The following is a 17,594-nucleotide window of genomic DNA, read 5'->3' as shown; positions in this document are numbered from 1 at the left end:
TTTAAAAGGTAAAAGAACCGTGGCAGCAAAGTAGTCCCTTATGGGCGTGTCTGCATTGTGCTGTGGGCGTGTGCTGGGGGCGTGACAAACGCTGTGGGCGTGTGGTACGTTCCGCCCTTCATGCCATGGCTCATATCGTGTGCTGTGGGCGTGTGCTGGGGGCGTGGGCGTGTGCAGGGCACGGGATTACGGAAAATAAAAAGGGAGCGTTGCACCCAATATTTCATTGTTTTTTCTGTACATTCCAGCTCCGGGTGTGCCTGCCCCGTGCTCCCAGTGACATGCACCTGCTTTACTGTATGGAGGTCGGGCATGGCGCTATTCCCAAGGGCCGGAAGGAGCGCAAACAGGGGCCATTGTGCAGGAAATGTAATCTCGCCTTAACTTCCGGTGACGCCTGAAGCGCACACTGGAGATTTTCCACTTTGTTGCGCACAGGCCTCGTGCCATGCACATCCGGACGCAAGGCCCGCCTCCACGGAAATAGCAAGTAAGGGACTATCCCTCCCCGGGAATATGTGATGATATTCCGCAAACCAACATCCCGCATACCATCACTCCGCAATTTTTATAACGCGGGACTAATACTCTGCAAAGACATAATTTCTAAAACTTTTACAACGCATATGACTTTATCAGGCATGCCATTATAACACAAATGCATGTGTGGTAAAGTCATACAGAGTGGTAGTGGTCCCTCAAGTGATGGGGAACACACAGTGTTGTTTAAATGCCCCTCACACACCAACAGGCCCCTTGGTGTCATGCTTCATCATCGGGGCCTTCGCACCCCTCTACGGGATGCGGGATGCGGCGTGCTACGACTCACGACTACGCAGGCGCACTAAGTAGTGAACTATGTGAGGGGGTGTGTTGCTAAAGAAGAAGTGAGTGAGGTGAGGTGAAAGTGAGTAATTAAAAAATACCTGGCACGTAGGTGAAAAATAATTTTATTAAATCCTCGGCTGGTATTATTAAAAAAAGGGTGCAGAATGGGGTTGTAAAAATACGTATTAGGGTATTACAACCACCTCAAGGTGTCAACATGTTTCGGAGCGCGAGGCTCCTTCTTCAGGACGATGAAGTGGAGCAGCGTTGAGGGGAAGGCAGGCGACTAGCTTTTGCAGTAACCGTTGCTTTACTGAGCAGTATGGAAGGATCCCCCAATAACACGCATAGGCTCATGAGGTTATGAGTTAGAGAACTATAAGTTTTCATCAAACGCCTATTGGGCGCAACGGAACACACCTATACATAAACATTGTTAGGTACATTACACGTTGCTGTAATTCTTTTTTAAAACACTTTGACATCTACGTGTGAGTAAGGTGAGGATATGTGCTTATCCTTGTCCTGAAGAAGGAGCCTCGCGCTCCGAAACATGTTGACACCTTGAGGTGGTTGTAATACCCTAATACGTATTTTTACAACCCCATTCTGCACCCTTTTTTTAATAATACCAGCCGAGGATTTAATAAAATAATTTTTCACCTACGTGCCAGGTATTTTTTAATTACTCACTTTCACCTCACCTCACTCACTTCTTCTTTAGCAACACACCCCCTCACATAGTTCACTACTTAGTGCTCCTGCGTAGTCGTGAGTCGTAGCACGCCGCATCCCGTAGAGGGGTGCGAAGGCCCCGATGATGAAGCATGACACCAAGGGGCCTGTTGGTGTGTGAGGGGCATTAAAACAACACTGTGTGTTCCCCATCACTTGAGGGACCACTACCACTCTGAGTGGATTCCACTTTGTTTATTCGCATTACTAGGGAGACTGAATCCACTGACACTCTCTCTCTCCCCCTTTTTGTTTACATCTTTGGTAAAGTCATATACATTGTAAAAGTACATTATTAAAACATCAAATATATGTTTGTATATGTATGTATGTATGTATATATATATATATATATATATATATATATATATATATATATATATAGAAGAAAGAGTTGCCCCATGGTGGGAATGCACTTACGGGTAGGAATTAATGCCACCGCAAGGGAGCGAGCCGCGAACAAAGTCCTTTTCCTGCCAGACGCGTTTCGGGCCAACGCCCTCTTCAGTGGCAGACCATGTGATAAGACGGCAGGAAAAGGACTTTGTTCGCGGCTCGCTCCCTTGCGGTGGCATTAATTCCTACCCGTAAGTGCATTCCCACCATGGGGCAACTCTTTCTTCCATTTGTTAGCGGCCAGCCCGGTTGCGGGTTTGCACTACAGCGAAAAACTGCGGGTCCACAGCTGCCTCATTTGGGCAGCGTATTGTGGTACGGGAGGTGCCTTTTACTTGCGGGGTGCTTGCGGGGACATTGGCAATCCTTTTAATACTTTTTTACATGTGAATGGCGGCGGCGACCCACTTGGGTTCTACTTACAAACTACCAGTCCCAGAAAGCATTGCTTCAGGTGCTACACCTGCGTATAATTACTGTGGGTATTTACTGGTGTTTGCCGCTTGCCGTCTTATCACATGGTCTGCCACTGAAGAGGGCGTTGGCCCGAAACGCGTCTGGCAGGAAAAGGACTTTGTTCGCGGCTCGCTCCCTTGCGGTGGCATTAATTCCTACCCGTAAGTGCATTCCCACCATGGGGCAACTCTTTCTTCCAAATATATATATATATATATATATAATATATATATATATATTTCTTCACTGAAAAAAACATAGGTTTTAGGCCTTATATAGTTAGGAATTAACATATAAAAAAACAATTGAAATTCCTCCTATATAGTTAGCTGGACATTTTATTGATATAAAACCAATGAAATTCCACATATAGTTAGTTGCACTAACTATATATTTCGCGCATCCGGGATCCAATGCTGATGATGTCACATATTACATCATTCATGACATGGTCAGCATGGACGTAATTCCCAATGAATTAAAACACGGGATTGAGGGCGACCCCCTAACAAAAAGATGTTAATCCTTAACCACCTCACCGCATCTCCATATGCTTTAGCCCAGTCTCCGGAACAGCGCCAGTATATCGGGCGAGGCTTTTCTTGCTGCAGGAACACCGGACCACTTACAGGGGCTCCTCGCTTCCCCTAGGCGGCGGCTGGACTGCGGCGGGGGCGGGCACCGACAATGTGCCCCGCGCCCCCTCCGCCACTGCTCCAGCCTCCCTCTTGGTCTCCGGGGCTCCCTCGGCACAGGGGAGCCCCCGCATCTGTCCGTTCGTCCTGGTGCCATCTTCTTCTTCCCCCCTCGCGGCGGGGGCGGGCATTCCCGGCCGGCCGTGCTGGGATTGGCCGGCCGGCCCCAGCACTTCCGGGTCGCCACGGGCAGCGCGGCGGCCCGATTTCAGGCAGGCAGGTAGGGACAAAAACGAGGTGGGCACTCGTAGGTGCAAATGACACTTGTCATACAGGTGGCAGGGCTCCCTCCCATCACGGGAGCCCTGCAGTCAGCCGCCATCGTCCTTCTTCCCCCTCGCGGCGGGGGCGGGCATTTCCAGCCGGCCGCTCTGGGATTGGCCGGCCGGCCCCAGCACTTCCGGGTCGCCGTGGGCAGCGCGGCGGCCCGATTTCAGGCAGGCAGGCGGGGAGAGTGCGCGCACGCGTGCGCGCCTATAGATATATAATTGATTTTAAATGCAATTTTCTCAGCAAATACTAGACGGATTTACACCATTTAAAGAAAAGCGTAATCTGCGAACCAGTCTCTTCCATTTTACCAAATTTCAAATAATTCCGTTCAGCCGTTCGGGCTGTAGCCGAGTCTAAAGGTCCTATGGAAATTAACATGGGGAAAACACGTTTTGGGACCCCCCTTTTTTCTCAGCCCCCACTTGACGAATCCCCCCCAAACTTTCAGGGAAGGAGCGGAGAAATTTGCGAAGATTCATCAACCAGCGCCAAAGTTATTCCCAATAGAATGTTGGGGATTTCCTATGGAAACTAGGTCCTAACTATATATACCTACTGGCTACCGCCAGTGGTATTTGTTCAACCAAGGAGTCAAAGCCATGATATCGACAGGTGTAGGCAATCGGTTCCCAAGCATCACCTCACTCTTGCTTAGACCCCCCTTTTCCTCCCGTTCCGCTGCTCTTTGATCTACAGCTACTCTCCGGGTGTGAGGAGTTCCCACAGCCCGCACACGCATGCCTGAACCTACATGTTCCCTGGGGCCTGTTACAGTTACCTCTATTGAATATATATATATATATATATACATATATACAATTTTTTTTAATTTAATTAAAACATTTATTCTTTTAAATTGCATTATTTATATTATTTCAAGCCTCGTTTGGGAGGTGAAACGCGTTATGGCGGAGATTAATAAATAAATCACCGAGAAATTGGCACGAAATCTGGGCTCACTCTCGTTATTCTTGGACAAAACTGTGGTAAAAGAATGGCGTTTTCCTAATATATATATATATACAATTTTTTTAAATTTAATTAAAACATTTATTCTTTTAAATTGCATTATTTATATTATTTTTATTTATTATTGTATTGTATTACCCTTTACACCCTAAAAACTAATCCCACCCTGCTCCCTTTAAATACCCCTGCACCCCATAATCATAGCCCACCCTTACTCCTTAAAATACCCCAACACCCTTAACACTAACCCATCTTAACCCTATGAATATACCCTGTACCCCAAAACCCAAACCTATTTCTAAACCCTAAAAATACCCCTGTACCTCAAAACCCAAACCTAGCCCTGAACCCTATAAATACCCCGTACCTCAAAACCCAAACCTACCCCTGAACCCTAAAAATACCCCTGTAGCCCAAAACCCAAACCTAGCCCTGAACCCTTAAAATACCCCTGTACCCCAAAACCCAAACTTACCCCTGAACCCTAAAATACCCCTGTACCCCAAAACCTAGCCCTGAACCCCTAAAATACCCCTGTACCCCTAAACCCAAACCTACCCCTGAACCCTAAAATACCCCTGTACCCCATAACCCAAAACTATATCTGAACCCTTAAAATTCACAAACACCCCAAAACGTACCTCAGTACCCCAAAACATATACCCCTATACCCATACTTACCTTATCCAAACATTAAAAAATAAACATGCTTTTAACATTCATGCATTTACAACGAATTTTGTTGTAAATGTATGCGTGGTAAAAGCATATAAAATGTAATGCCATGCGTTATAATGGCATTGCGTAGTCATGGTACTTTCGTAATGAAGGTATGCGGAGCAACATACTCATATTTTTTCACCACCCATTTGAAAAATGCACAGGTCCCTCTCATTGATGGCCAGCACCGACATACACTTTTAGACACACCTCCCGCCACAAGTTCTAGAATTGCGAACTTTAGAGCTGGGGAGCTAAGTTCGAATCTCTGGCAAATCGCTTTGTCTCCCTGTGCCTAGCACAAATGAATGTGTTCTTCTGTAATGTAAATTGTGCTCATGCCATGTTGTCGAGTTCGCGCTATATAATATTGAAAGGAAAAATAAAGTAGGGAAACTTGAGTTCACACACTACTGAACGCGCACTCTTAAGTGCATCAGCAGTGCACTATGAATCGGAGCGTTTCACAGGCCTGTCACAGATAAGAAATGCTATAAAAACAAAATCCTACAAAACAATATACTACTGGCCGGCAGCAATTCATACCCGGACAACGTCGGGACGGGCTGCTAGTATACTTATATTTTTCTTCCACCACCTACAACATACCATATGCTGCAGTGACTCAGCCCACTTTAGGCATTGGCTAACCTCATTATGAGTGATGGCATCCAGCTATTTTTAAAGGAGCATATTTACACACAAAATAGTTCCCTTCAGTGCCAGGGACTACTACGGCAATATGTTTTTTTTTTGAAAAAAAATTATTTGGGTGTTAGCCATTTTATTTTATATTGACAAGGCCTCTGGATATTCCCCAACAATTAAGTTTATTAGAAAACCACGACAAAACTAAATGGGACCAACAAAGCTAAAAGGCTGTGACAGCAAAAATCAGACCCATTGGCTTTGCCTGTGTTTTTTTGTATTTTTGTTACGCATTTCTTTTTGATTGAGGTCTTATTCAATGTATCTCTAGTAGATGTATTGGTTCGTAATCTCATATGAACGACAGAGCAGCAGGTTTTAGAGATGTGGGTCAGACTAGAAGCGAGTGATAATTATGGGACAGAATTGGAGCTCGCTATTCTCCTCCAAAACAGATGAATCCTTCGCTCTGCTCTTGAGGGTTCTAGTTCTCATGCTAAAATATTTCATTGTGCTCATGTGGGTTCCAGTTCTCAAGCTAAAATATTTAATTTGTGGGAACACCCCAGATAAAGTTGTTGGCCTAGGAAGCATCGGGCATAATAATCTTCACTATGATGGTGGGAGCTTGGAGACGTCCTTTAGGTCTTCGGATAGATAGCATCTTCAGGATGTGGAAGGGACACCTGTCCCCCATTCAAGCAATGTGTTTCTGATGTTTCTGCTGAGAATAGAAGTTTGCAAAGAACCAAAGCTAGCAATGCCACAGACCAGGTGTGACCAAGTTCCTCGGAAAACGGCACAGGTTCTTCTCTGAGAAACTATCGGTGCTTCTCGGCCTCAGATTTGGCCTCTGTAAAGGAATTAAAGGTCGGCATGGAGAGGTGTTTTAGAGCAAGGGTGGTGTGAGAGCAAGGCCAGAAAGAGAGCCATAAGTTGGGTCTGTTGTGTAGCTGGAGGGGTAATTAGTGCTATGTATGAGTATGCCGACTCTGCCGTCAGTGTTGGGGATTCCCGTTTACACTGTTATTCATTTTTAGGTGCCTAGAAAACCAGCATTGGCAATGGCAATTGGTCTCACCAACAAGAGTTATTGCTTTTGCCGATTTTTTTTATATCCATGCAGTAAAGCAGTGTGGCTAAAACTAGTGAAAAAAAGCTTAAAAATGCAGCCAGGGCTAATGTGCTTTAAAAAAATATATTCAGGAAATGCATTTGCTACGGATTCATCATTGTCTTTTTTTTTTTTTATTATTATTATTTTTAGCCATGAAACGCAGCAGCCATGCTGCCAGACAGCATGGTTACAAATCATTGCCAAAGCTGGCAATGCTTCAAAGTGAAAAGGGGGAGTTACAAGGTCCCAATCCCTTACTGGCCATATTATTGAGTTAGATATACATGAATAAGAGTAATCCAAGGTAGGTCATGACAAATAAAGAATATTGTAGTTGAATCACGGAAAAATTCCCAGACTCGGATTCTTGTTTGCAGTGTTTTATATGCTGATGAAAAGGCTCCTAAATAAGAGATTATTCAGAAAAGGTAGCCAACACGTGTTTCGCCCCTTACATGGCCATCCGGTCTGGGGCTTCATCAGGGCTGTGTACTTGCATATACAAAGAAGGTGCAGTGGTTGCAGTGTAGGGTAGCGGAAGAAACATTATAAACATATGTATATGTATGTGTATATATATATATACATACACAGGAAAAATGCAGTATGTACAATATGGAACAGTCAAAAAATCATAGATATGTATATATATCCAAGCAGGTTTTGTGAAGATAAATCATATGTCATTGTTGACGTTCAATAAACATCATTGGTTAAGGTGACCTTGTACCGTACATTATGCCAGACAGATCTATATTATTGATTATTATGGGAGGAGTGGTTTCAGGGTGGCCAAGAGGTCATAATACATATAGCTTGATATTGGTGAGATTCAATAATCCGTAGAGAAATGCGTTATATAATCATAAACATCGTGCAATAGCGCAATGGTCAGCGAGTGAATTATTATTTGCAGGCATGTTGAGATAAGGGATACATTGCAAGATCACAAGAAATATCAAAAAATGAATAAAGGAGGGGGTATATTTGCATGTATTTGCCAAAAACCGGTCCAAGGATCCATAAGAGAATAGGGAAAAGAAGGAAATGGAGTAAGGTGGGGTCCGGTACATAAGAATGGCGTTGATAAAATCGTGTGGACTCGGGTATATCGTTTAAAACGATTAGTTGGTCATAGACTGCATGTCCGGTGAGTAAAAGCGAATCAAGGTGGGTGGTGGTGGTATATTATATGGGTTGGTGGCGGTGTATAGGTCACTAGAGTACATGGGAAGGTGGATTCATTATGTACAGGGGATAGAGCGTGGTGATGCCCGTGACCTCTAATCAAAAAACGGCGTGACTGGGTGAGGCAACACGGAGGGAGCGTCTGCGGGACATGGAGCTTACCGTAGGAAAATATAATTGGGCCAATAACCGTCCTGGCAATTCTAAATTGTGATCTTTAATCTAAGGTGAAAGAAGACCGGATTAATCTAAAATCAGGGGCGGCCTTGTAGTCACGCAATCGGAGTCCCGGTAAAAATCCTGGTAGTGCTTACCTAAAAATCAAGCCGTAAATGCCTAAGTGTAACTGATCTCAGCAAGTGGCATCAGCAGCCGCGCTGGGCAGTGGGACTGTTAGTTGTACTACACAGTGGTGAGCACTTCCGGGTGAGAATGGGTTCTGGTTCCTATTGTATGGAAACAAACTCCATGGGTGCCATCTTGGAATGGTGCAGGCCCCGGGGTCTAAAGATTAGTAGAAGAAATGCTTTCTATTGGAGTAAATGTGTATCATGCACGATTGAGGAATGTAAATGTAAATGTAAATGTGTAGGCATTTATATAGCGCACTGCTACCCGTAGGCGTCCTGGCGCTTCGACCGCCGCGAAAACCCTTCCTGGCTTCCCTGAGAGATGGTCCCTTAATGGGTATCTCTAGGGTGAGACCAGGCATCCCCGGCGGTCTGGGGGGCCGTTAGTGAAGATGAGGCAAGCTAATGCCCAGAGTTGCCGAGTGTGATCGCTGATCAGAGTGGGCACCGAGGCGAGAGAATTATCGAGTCCGCTGACCCTGGTCCAGAAACCTGCCGCGCCGGGAATCGAACCCTGGTCCCGGGCCGTCCTCTGCTCTCGGGTCTGCCGCCTCTAACCAGTGAGCCACACTACTTCACTATAACTCAATGCGGCTCTAAATAAAGCGATAGAGCTATCTTGGACCGATTTCACAGCATGGTCATCTGTCATCTAGATATATTGGCAATATATATATAAATATCAGATGCGAAGGGGGGGAGAGAGATAATATTTTGGTGGGCATGCGGCAGAAAACTTCAGGGCGCAAGAGGGTGTATGAGTGAAACTAGAGGTGACATATTCCAACAGAAACTGTTGAGGATTGGAAGTATGGTTAAGTGCAGGCAGTCACATTTAGTACAGCATTAATCGCCAAGCGTGTAGGTGCGTCAGAGTATATGTGACCGCATTTCATTAGCATGTCATCAGTACTGACTCAGTATGTGGTATCAAACAGTGTGTTGTTACAGATGGTGTCCTGTGTGGAGAAGTGTGGCTCACTGGTGTGGAGAAGTGTGGCTCACTGGTTAGAGCAGGCAGACCCTGAAGCAGAGGTCAGACCCGGGACCAGGGTTCAATTCCCGACGCGGCAGGGTCTTGAGCTCAAATGTCCATAGACTCGATAATTCTCACTTCGGTGCCTGACCTAATCATGGGTTCACACTCTGCAACTCTGGGCATTAAGCTTGCTTAATCTCCACAACGGCCCCCCCGCGGCGGGATGCCTGGCTTTCACCTTGGGGATGCCCTGTAGGGGCTATCTCACAGGGAAAAGCCAGGACGGGTTCCCAAGGCAAGCGCGGAGATACCCCTTCGGGGGTGGATTCTGGCGCTATATAAGAAACATAATAATAATAATAATAATAATAATTCAATACATTTATAGCATAGGGATTTTTTTTAAAGTCAGCTAATGTAAGGCGAGGGCCAAGAGTAGTTCATTGGGGTCACTCATCGCCTAACCAGACATGCATTTCGGCATCTTTGTTCAGGCCCAGTTTCACTGTGTTAAAGGAGAGGATGAGTTCACTTTCCCTTCTCCTTAGTCTGAGTTTACGGTTGCCTCCTCGTTTAGTCTGGTGCATCAGTTCTACGCCGAAGAAGGAGAACTCTTTCTTGTGTGGGTGTTCCTGATGAAAATGTTATGTCAACGGGTGGCCTGTATTGTATTTTTTTTTTAACACACTTTATTATTGACTGCAAGATTGACAGGATGAATCACATAATTATGAAAGCATTAGACAGTCCTTTTCATTTATCCCCCTCCTGCCGGGCACATAGATCACATCGTTGTCTCATATGCAATTCAGTATAGCCTTTACCAGAAGCAAATCAATACTTCATAGACATGACCCAGCTAATCAATTAACCCCTTAAGTGCTGATGACGGAACCGCTCCGTCATCAGCTACGGGTGAGCTGTGCTGATGACGGAGCGGTTCCGTCATGGCCCGCTCGGCGAATTTCGCGCCTGCGCTGACGTTCTATTGAGCGGTGCGGGCCATGACGGAACCGCTCCGTCACAAGCACAGGTCAACCGACGCTGGTGACGGAGCGGTTCCGTCACCAGCATGCGGCCGCCCCACCCGTTAGCACTGCGGCGGAATAGCCGCCGCAGTGAAGGAGTTAAGGAGCACTTTCGGTACAATTCAAATATCGGTGCAATAAGGTGCATTGTTTACAATTAACAAAAACTTCTACAAACCCTTCCAACCAAGCCTACCCTAACCCGCCCCCCTCCCACGCCTGGTCTTCCCATTCCCGGCCTTTCACTACCCGTGGTTAATCCCGGGCATTTCTCAAACTATAGGGTACATGTGACAAAAGGAAATCGCCTGTGTCAGCAAAAAGTGGTCATTAACTCCAAGTACCTGGGGGCACATGCACATTACTGGGACCCAGCCGCCTGTGTTTGGATTAGGTTGAGTGATTCAAATTCAATCAGTATGGCTTCCCATTCCAGTGCTATAGGGTGTTTTCGCAGCCCTCTCTCCTCCTCCCTCCAGAGGGCCGCCCCCTCCGCCCTACCCCACTGCACTAAGTACGCCTGCCACACAGTCACTGCAGGGGATCTGGGAGACTTCCATTTCATCGTTATGACTCTTATGGCCAAAATAAGCGCCAGATCTAGGATTTTTAGCTTGACTTTTTGCCTTCCTGAACGGTGCCGCAGTCCCGCAAGGCAGGATAAAGCCTTGGTAGGGACCGGCAGTTGTCATTCCTGAGGATTTAGCAGACCTCGGCCCAGTATCCCCGTAGTCGAGGACAGGACTACATCATATGAATAAAACCTGCTTTTTCCCCACACAGAGCGAGGGGAACAATGAGGGGAGTCCGGGAACATACAATGTATTCTCTTGGGGGTGCGATATGCCCTATGGAGCACCATTGTTTGAATAAGTTTAAGTCTGACATTAAGTGATACTCTTTTAGGGTGTTCTAATATGGTCTTCCAAGCTCTATCCGTGATTTCAGTGTCTGTGTCCTCTGCCCAGCGTATTTTAAGGGTCAATAGCGGGATCGCTGCATGTGCCCTTATTCCTGTATATAACCAACGCACCAGATGGCCTCTCGGTCCCATGTAATACAATAGGTGCACTAGTTCATACTGTGTGGGTTTGGTTCGTTGTGGTGCCCGGGTGGCCTGTATTGTATTTATGAATATTTCTGTAGTGTAGTGTAGAGTCATGGACTCTCTCCGAGATAATGCAGATAAGGGAATCCCACAGGCCCTGGTCCTCTTGGACCTCTCGGCCGCGTTTGACACGGTCGATCACACCATCTTATTGGACTGTGTCAAACAGGCCGGCGTCTGTGACTCAGTTTACAGTTGGATTAGGTCCTTTCTTAGCGACCGCACTCAAGCGGTTCGCCTAGCTCCTTTCACTGCTCCCAAACTTCACACTTCCTGTGGGGTCCCTCAGGGTTCCTCACTGTCCCCCCTACAGTTTAACCTGTACTTATTTCCTTTGATCCAGTCCCTGAAAGCATTCAAGGCCATCCCATTCAATTATGCAGATGACCTTCAACTTATCTGTACAATAGATAACTCCCCTGAATCCATGCGGGAGTTCCAGGGCACCATGCTTCATATCTGCCAATGGATGGATCTTAACCATCTGAAGCAGAATCCCGGCAAGACCGAATTAGTGCTTAACGGCAAAAGTCAAATGTTCTGGGCCCACATTACTGGCCTCCAGAACTTGGCCCTCCACCCATTCCCTCGCCCTCGGTGAAGAGCTTGGGGGTGATCATCGATAAGGACCTATCATTAAAAACTCAAGTAGGCACGGTGGTGTCCTCCTGTTTCTTCCAGCTCCTTAGGATCAGGAAGATCAGTCGGATGCTGACTCAGTCGGCTCTGATCCAGGTGGTGATAGTTTTAGTACTGTCACACCTGGATTATGCTAATTCCATCTATTTAGGCCTTCCAATTTTCCTCAGTAAACGTCTCCAATTGGTACAAAATCAAGCCGCCAGATTGATACATCAACAGCCACGTTGGCAATCAGACAGACCCCTGTTAAAAAAACTTCATTGGCTCCCTATCCCCCAAGGAGTCGCATTCAAAACGGCCTGCATCGTTTTCAAGTCTCTCCACGGCCGCAGCTCCAATTCATGAATTCCTTAACAATCTTCTGCCTAGGTACGTCCCCTTTTGCAACCTCCGGTCTGCCAATCTCTATCTGCTGGCCACTCCTTCTTTTAAACTTCAACGCCAGGGCGGACGCAGGTTTGAGACTCTAGCTTCCAGATTCTGGAATTCCCTCCCTTTGGAAATCCGTACCTGCAATACTCTCCTAATTTTTAGGAGACAGCTAAAACCTGGCTATTTACTCAGGGTCATGTGTAATCTCCTGATTGCCCTGGCATTTGCTAGTTAGCGCCATGAAACCCTGGGTGTACGTGCGCTCTATAAAAGATTCATAGCATAACATAACATGTGGGTTCGTAATGGCCTAATGGTGCTTCCAATGTAGGCCTTATTGCAGGGGCAAAGTATAACGTAAATTACAAATTTACTGTTACAGTCAATCCATTCTGTGATAGTGAAGTTTTTCCCTTGTGGCATTGGTACTCAAGTGTTTTTGTTTGTGCTGAGTTTGCATATGCTAGAGTTGCGCCAGATATGGAATCCTGCTGGTCTGTCTAGAAATGTGGATTTTTGTTTCCTTTTGTCTGTGAATTCAGAGCGACATAGCATTCTTTTTAAGTTAGGGGCTCTTCAGAAAGTCATTTCAGGATACTCCTTGAGATGTCATTAAGGCTTGGGGTATGCTGGATTAGATGCCAGTGGTGTTTCAGGATTTTTGTTATGTTCTGGTGTCCATTGTGGTAGTTTATGATTAAATGGATTCCTGTGTTCCCTTCCTTGTTCCTTTTGGGTTTGAGAGTAATTTTTCGTTCCATTTTGTATCCTCGCTGTTCTAATCGAGATAGCACCTCCTTGCTTTTGTCCAAGAATACTTGCTCCTCGCTGCTGTCCCTGCGGGTTCGTAGCAGTTCTCCCTTTGGTATGTTCTTAATATTGTGGATGGGGTGGCAGCTGTCAACTCTTAAGATGGAATTCGGAGCTGTTTCTTTCCTATGTAGTTTACTGTATATGGTATTGTCTTTGACATACAGTGTTGGGTCCAAGAAATGTATTTCTTTTTGTGAGTAGTCGGCGGTAGTTCAGATTCCCCAGGGGTTCTTATCCAGAGTGTTTAGGAATCTTTGCAGTAAAGGTATGTTTCTCTACCAGATGCACAGAATATCGTCTATGTATTTTCGCCACATTATGATGTGGGAGGTGAAGTCGGCAAAGTGAGGGTTCTAAAGCCAGTATCTCTCTACGTGGTTCATCAGGATACATGCGTATGGGGGTGCACATTTGGCCCCCATCACAGTACCACATGTTTGTTTATACAGTTGCCCGTTGAAACTGAAGATGTTGTTTTCCAGACAGAATTCAAGCATTTCTAAAACCATCTTGTTTGTTCCCAGGAAGTTTGCAGGTTGGGTCCAGAGAGATTGTTTTGTTGCTCGTATCCCATCAGAGTGTTGAATGGAAGTATATAGGCTGACAATGTCAATACATACTAATACAAAATCTGATTCCCAAGGGATGTCTTGCAGTTTTAGGAGTATGTCTTTGGACTCCTGTATAAATGACGGAATGTCTTTCATAATCACCTGCAGTTTTTTGTCCACATATTCTCCTAATCTGGAGCATGGTGAATTTTTCCCTGCTATGATCGGTCTGCCTGGAGGCGGGTATGTGCCTTTGTGTATTTTAGGCAGCAAGTAGAATGTGGGCATCGTTGGATGTTCAATAAAAAGGAATATTTTCTCTTCATGGGATAGAAGTTCAAGTCAATACCATTTCTCAATTTTTTCTTTGATTTGGCAGAGGATTGATGGGGTAGGATCCTGTAACAGTGGTTGATAGCATGTCCTATCTGCCAGTTGGCGCTCTGCTTCCTTGAAATAATCATCGATGTGTAGAACCACTGGGTTGCCCCCTATGCTCGCTTCTTTGAGGATCAGATCTTGTCTCCCTTGTAATGTTTTGGTTTCTGTCCTTTCTTCCTTTGTTATAATCTGTGGTAGATATTTCGACTTTTTCAGGTATTTGGAGTATTCCCTTTCTCGGTCATTGGTTACCACACTTTGGAAGGCATCTATGTTGTTACCTACTGGTAGTTGAGGGTTAAAGGTGGATCTTTTTATCAGGCCTGTATTTGTGGAATGATAGGTATCAATACCCAGTTTCATTGCTGTCCCGTTTATGGTATCTGGGTCTGTTTCTTGTTCAGTGAGGTTGGTTAGTAAGTCCACATTGGTGAGGTCTTAAATAGACAAGTTGGAGATCACTGATGGTGGGAGGTCTCGCTGTCTATTCGGACAATCAGCAAAGAAGACTTTAAGTTTCAGTTTTCTTGTGAATTTAAAAAGATTTATTTTTTTTGTGTGGGATTCCATACAGCTGTTGGACAGAAAGATAAGCCTTTGTTAAGGACACTCAGTTCTTGATTGGATAGGGTCATGGTTGATAGGTTTTTGACTAGGTTCACCGTTGTGCCGGTCTTTTGTCTAGTTCCTTTTTCCTTGACCTAGTCGTTACCCCTGGGGTCGAAATGGGTGGTCGTCTGTATTGTGGGGAGCCTTTCCGACGTTGTAGTATTTGTTGCGTTGGTTGTTTTTATACCTAGCCGGTATCAAAGTACCTCCTCGAAAAAATTTACCTTTGCATCTGGAGTTGTCACTTTCTGGATTCAGTGCTGGTTAATCTTCCTCCGAACTGGATGAGGCTGCAGAGGTCTGGGGGCTCTGTTCCTCGTTTGAATTGGTTGAGAGTTTTGCATCGTATTTTTTTGCAAACTTATATACCTTTCGAAATTGATAATCGATTTGTTCATGGCGGAATTTGCGATTCTTCCGCTTGATTATATCCTCTTCAAATTCATCAATAATTCTATTGAGAATCTCGTAATTTTTAATTGTAATTTTCCCCCCAGTTGGAGTCCTCGATGTGTTTGGTTAGATTGTCCACTTCAGTTTTTGCTTTTTGATATTCCTCTTCTGCGTGGTCAATAAGCTGTCTAATCATATTGTTGGAACATTCTTTCAGATTCCTTTGCCATTTTTCTATATATTCAGGATGTGTGCACGTGTACAGCATGAACAAAAGGCAATGGCAGAGCCAAAGCCTCAATGGTGAGACCTGCTGGCTATTCTAATGCTTGCTACGTCATGCACAACCTATCATTTTGAGTTAATCTCGCCATGCATGCACAAATATGGCATTTCGCCGAAAATCCTACCACATAAAGAAAGCAAATGCGTTCATGTTTTACTGAAAATGTATTCAAAAAATGATAAAATCTTGTGTCAACATAAAAGCAGATAACATCAATTGTCACTATAAACATCCATTTTAAAGGAGAAAAGGGCTGTCTTTGAAGTGCATGAGGCGGCATAGTAAAATATTGCAACAAATGGCAAGCAGTTCAACCAGGATGACCAGGAGGAAAAAAATATAAAAGTAGTGCCTCAACTACAGCATGGTCAGCGGAAGCACAGCAATCAAGCTAAAGGAAACAATACTTGGTCCATGCTCCAGATGAATGAGGAGAAGTGACGCCAGCCTCCGCTCCCCAAATAGAAGGTAGCAAATAAGAGTGACAATGAAGCCAACAAATGTTCAGCGATGGGCGGGCTGCCAGCCCCTTGTTGTATATAATATCTCTCACAAGCGAGATTGCAATACGCTGTTGAAAGCAAGACCTAACAAGCATTTGCAATGCAATAGGTCTCGCATTATTTAAGTTTGAGCTATTAGTACTGTAAATGGCAATGTTTTTATTTATGCGCTATTTTAATTTTCTTTGCATAAAAAGGTACATATAAAATATGTGTTGTAGAAAAGTCATTTATGCAGTATTTAAATTTTCTTTGCATAAAAAAGTACATATACAATATTTCTTGTAGAAAAGTTAAACATTTTAATGATGTGTCCAAATAATTTTTATATGTACATTCGATTTGCAAACGGATGGGGTGGGGGGAGGGTCTGAAAACTGAAGGAGGGCCTCGGGCAGTTTATCTGCATAAAGCCCTGTTCAGAGCTCGCGCCGCCGGCCTGCGACCAGGAAGTCAGGCAGGCCGGGCGGGACAACCGGAAACAGGAAGTAGGAGGGCGGGAGCCTACCCCACCTCCCACGGAAAAGTCGCGGCTGTTTGGAGCACCGGAGCAGGCAGGAGTCTACCCTGCGACCCGGTGCCGAAGGAGGGAGGAAGAGTCCTGCTGCCGGGCCCTGCAGCTGCCGATGAGAGGAGCCGCCGCCGCACCAAGGAAGCCGGTGAGTGTGGCTTCGCGTTGTTGATGATCTGCGAGGGCGGGGGGCATGTGTGTGTGCGCGTGCGGCGGTGGCGGGCTGTGTATGTGTGTGAGCGTGCGTGCGTGTATGTGTCTTGGAGTCTGTGTGTGTGACTGTGGGGGGGAGAGGGGGTGCGTGTGAGCGAGTGTCTGTCTGTTTGTGTATATGCGCGCCTGAGCTGCGAGGGCAGGGGGCATGTGTGTGTGTGCGCGTGCATCGGTGGGGGGCTGTGTATGTGTGTGTGTGAGCGTGCGTGCGTGTGTGTATGTGTCTTGGAATCTGTGTGTGTGACTGTGGGGGGGAGAGGGTGTGTGTGTGAGCGAGTGTCTGTCTGCTGTTTGTGTATATGCGCACGCATGTGCACGGCGCGGGAGGGAACGTGCGCGTTCGCGCACCCTAATCTGCCTTCAAAAGCTCATGACAGTTTCTTGTCCTCATTCCCCCGTGTCAGATAACTATAAGTCTCCAACCCTGGACGCATCCTTCGGATGCGAATTCCAGGGCGAGACCTAACAACCCTGGACGCATCCTTCGGATGCGAATTCCAGGGCGAGACCTAAAAAGGAGGGTCTCATCACTCTGAGGGAATCGGCCTCATAAGCAGTTTACATCACTTCTGGCTGAGCCCCCAGGTCTCTTTGCCCAGAATCTACCTCGGGTGTAGGCACCTTCACTTTTTGCAGACCCAGCAGGTGGTACAATTGCAAAATAAGCAATGTCTTGTGCCAAAAGATAAGAGGGGATTGGTGAGGTACACAACAGGGGTGGTGAAGGTGCATGCCGTCTTTGGGCCACGTTACCAACTTACCTCTCCTCCTATTCGCAGACCGGATTGGAATTTTTTTGCTTAGTTAGAAGAGAACTCAGTGATTCATAA

This window comes from Lissotriton vulgaris, chromosome 1_1 (assembly GCF_964263255.1).
Source record: "Lissotriton vulgaris chromosome 1_1, aLisVul1.2, whole genome shotgun sequence".
In the NCBI taxonomy this organism is placed as follows: Eukaryota; Metazoa; Chordata; class Amphibia; order Caudata; family Salamandridae; genus Lissotriton; species Lissotriton vulgaris.
Note: the sequence above shows the minus strand (reverse complement) of the source record.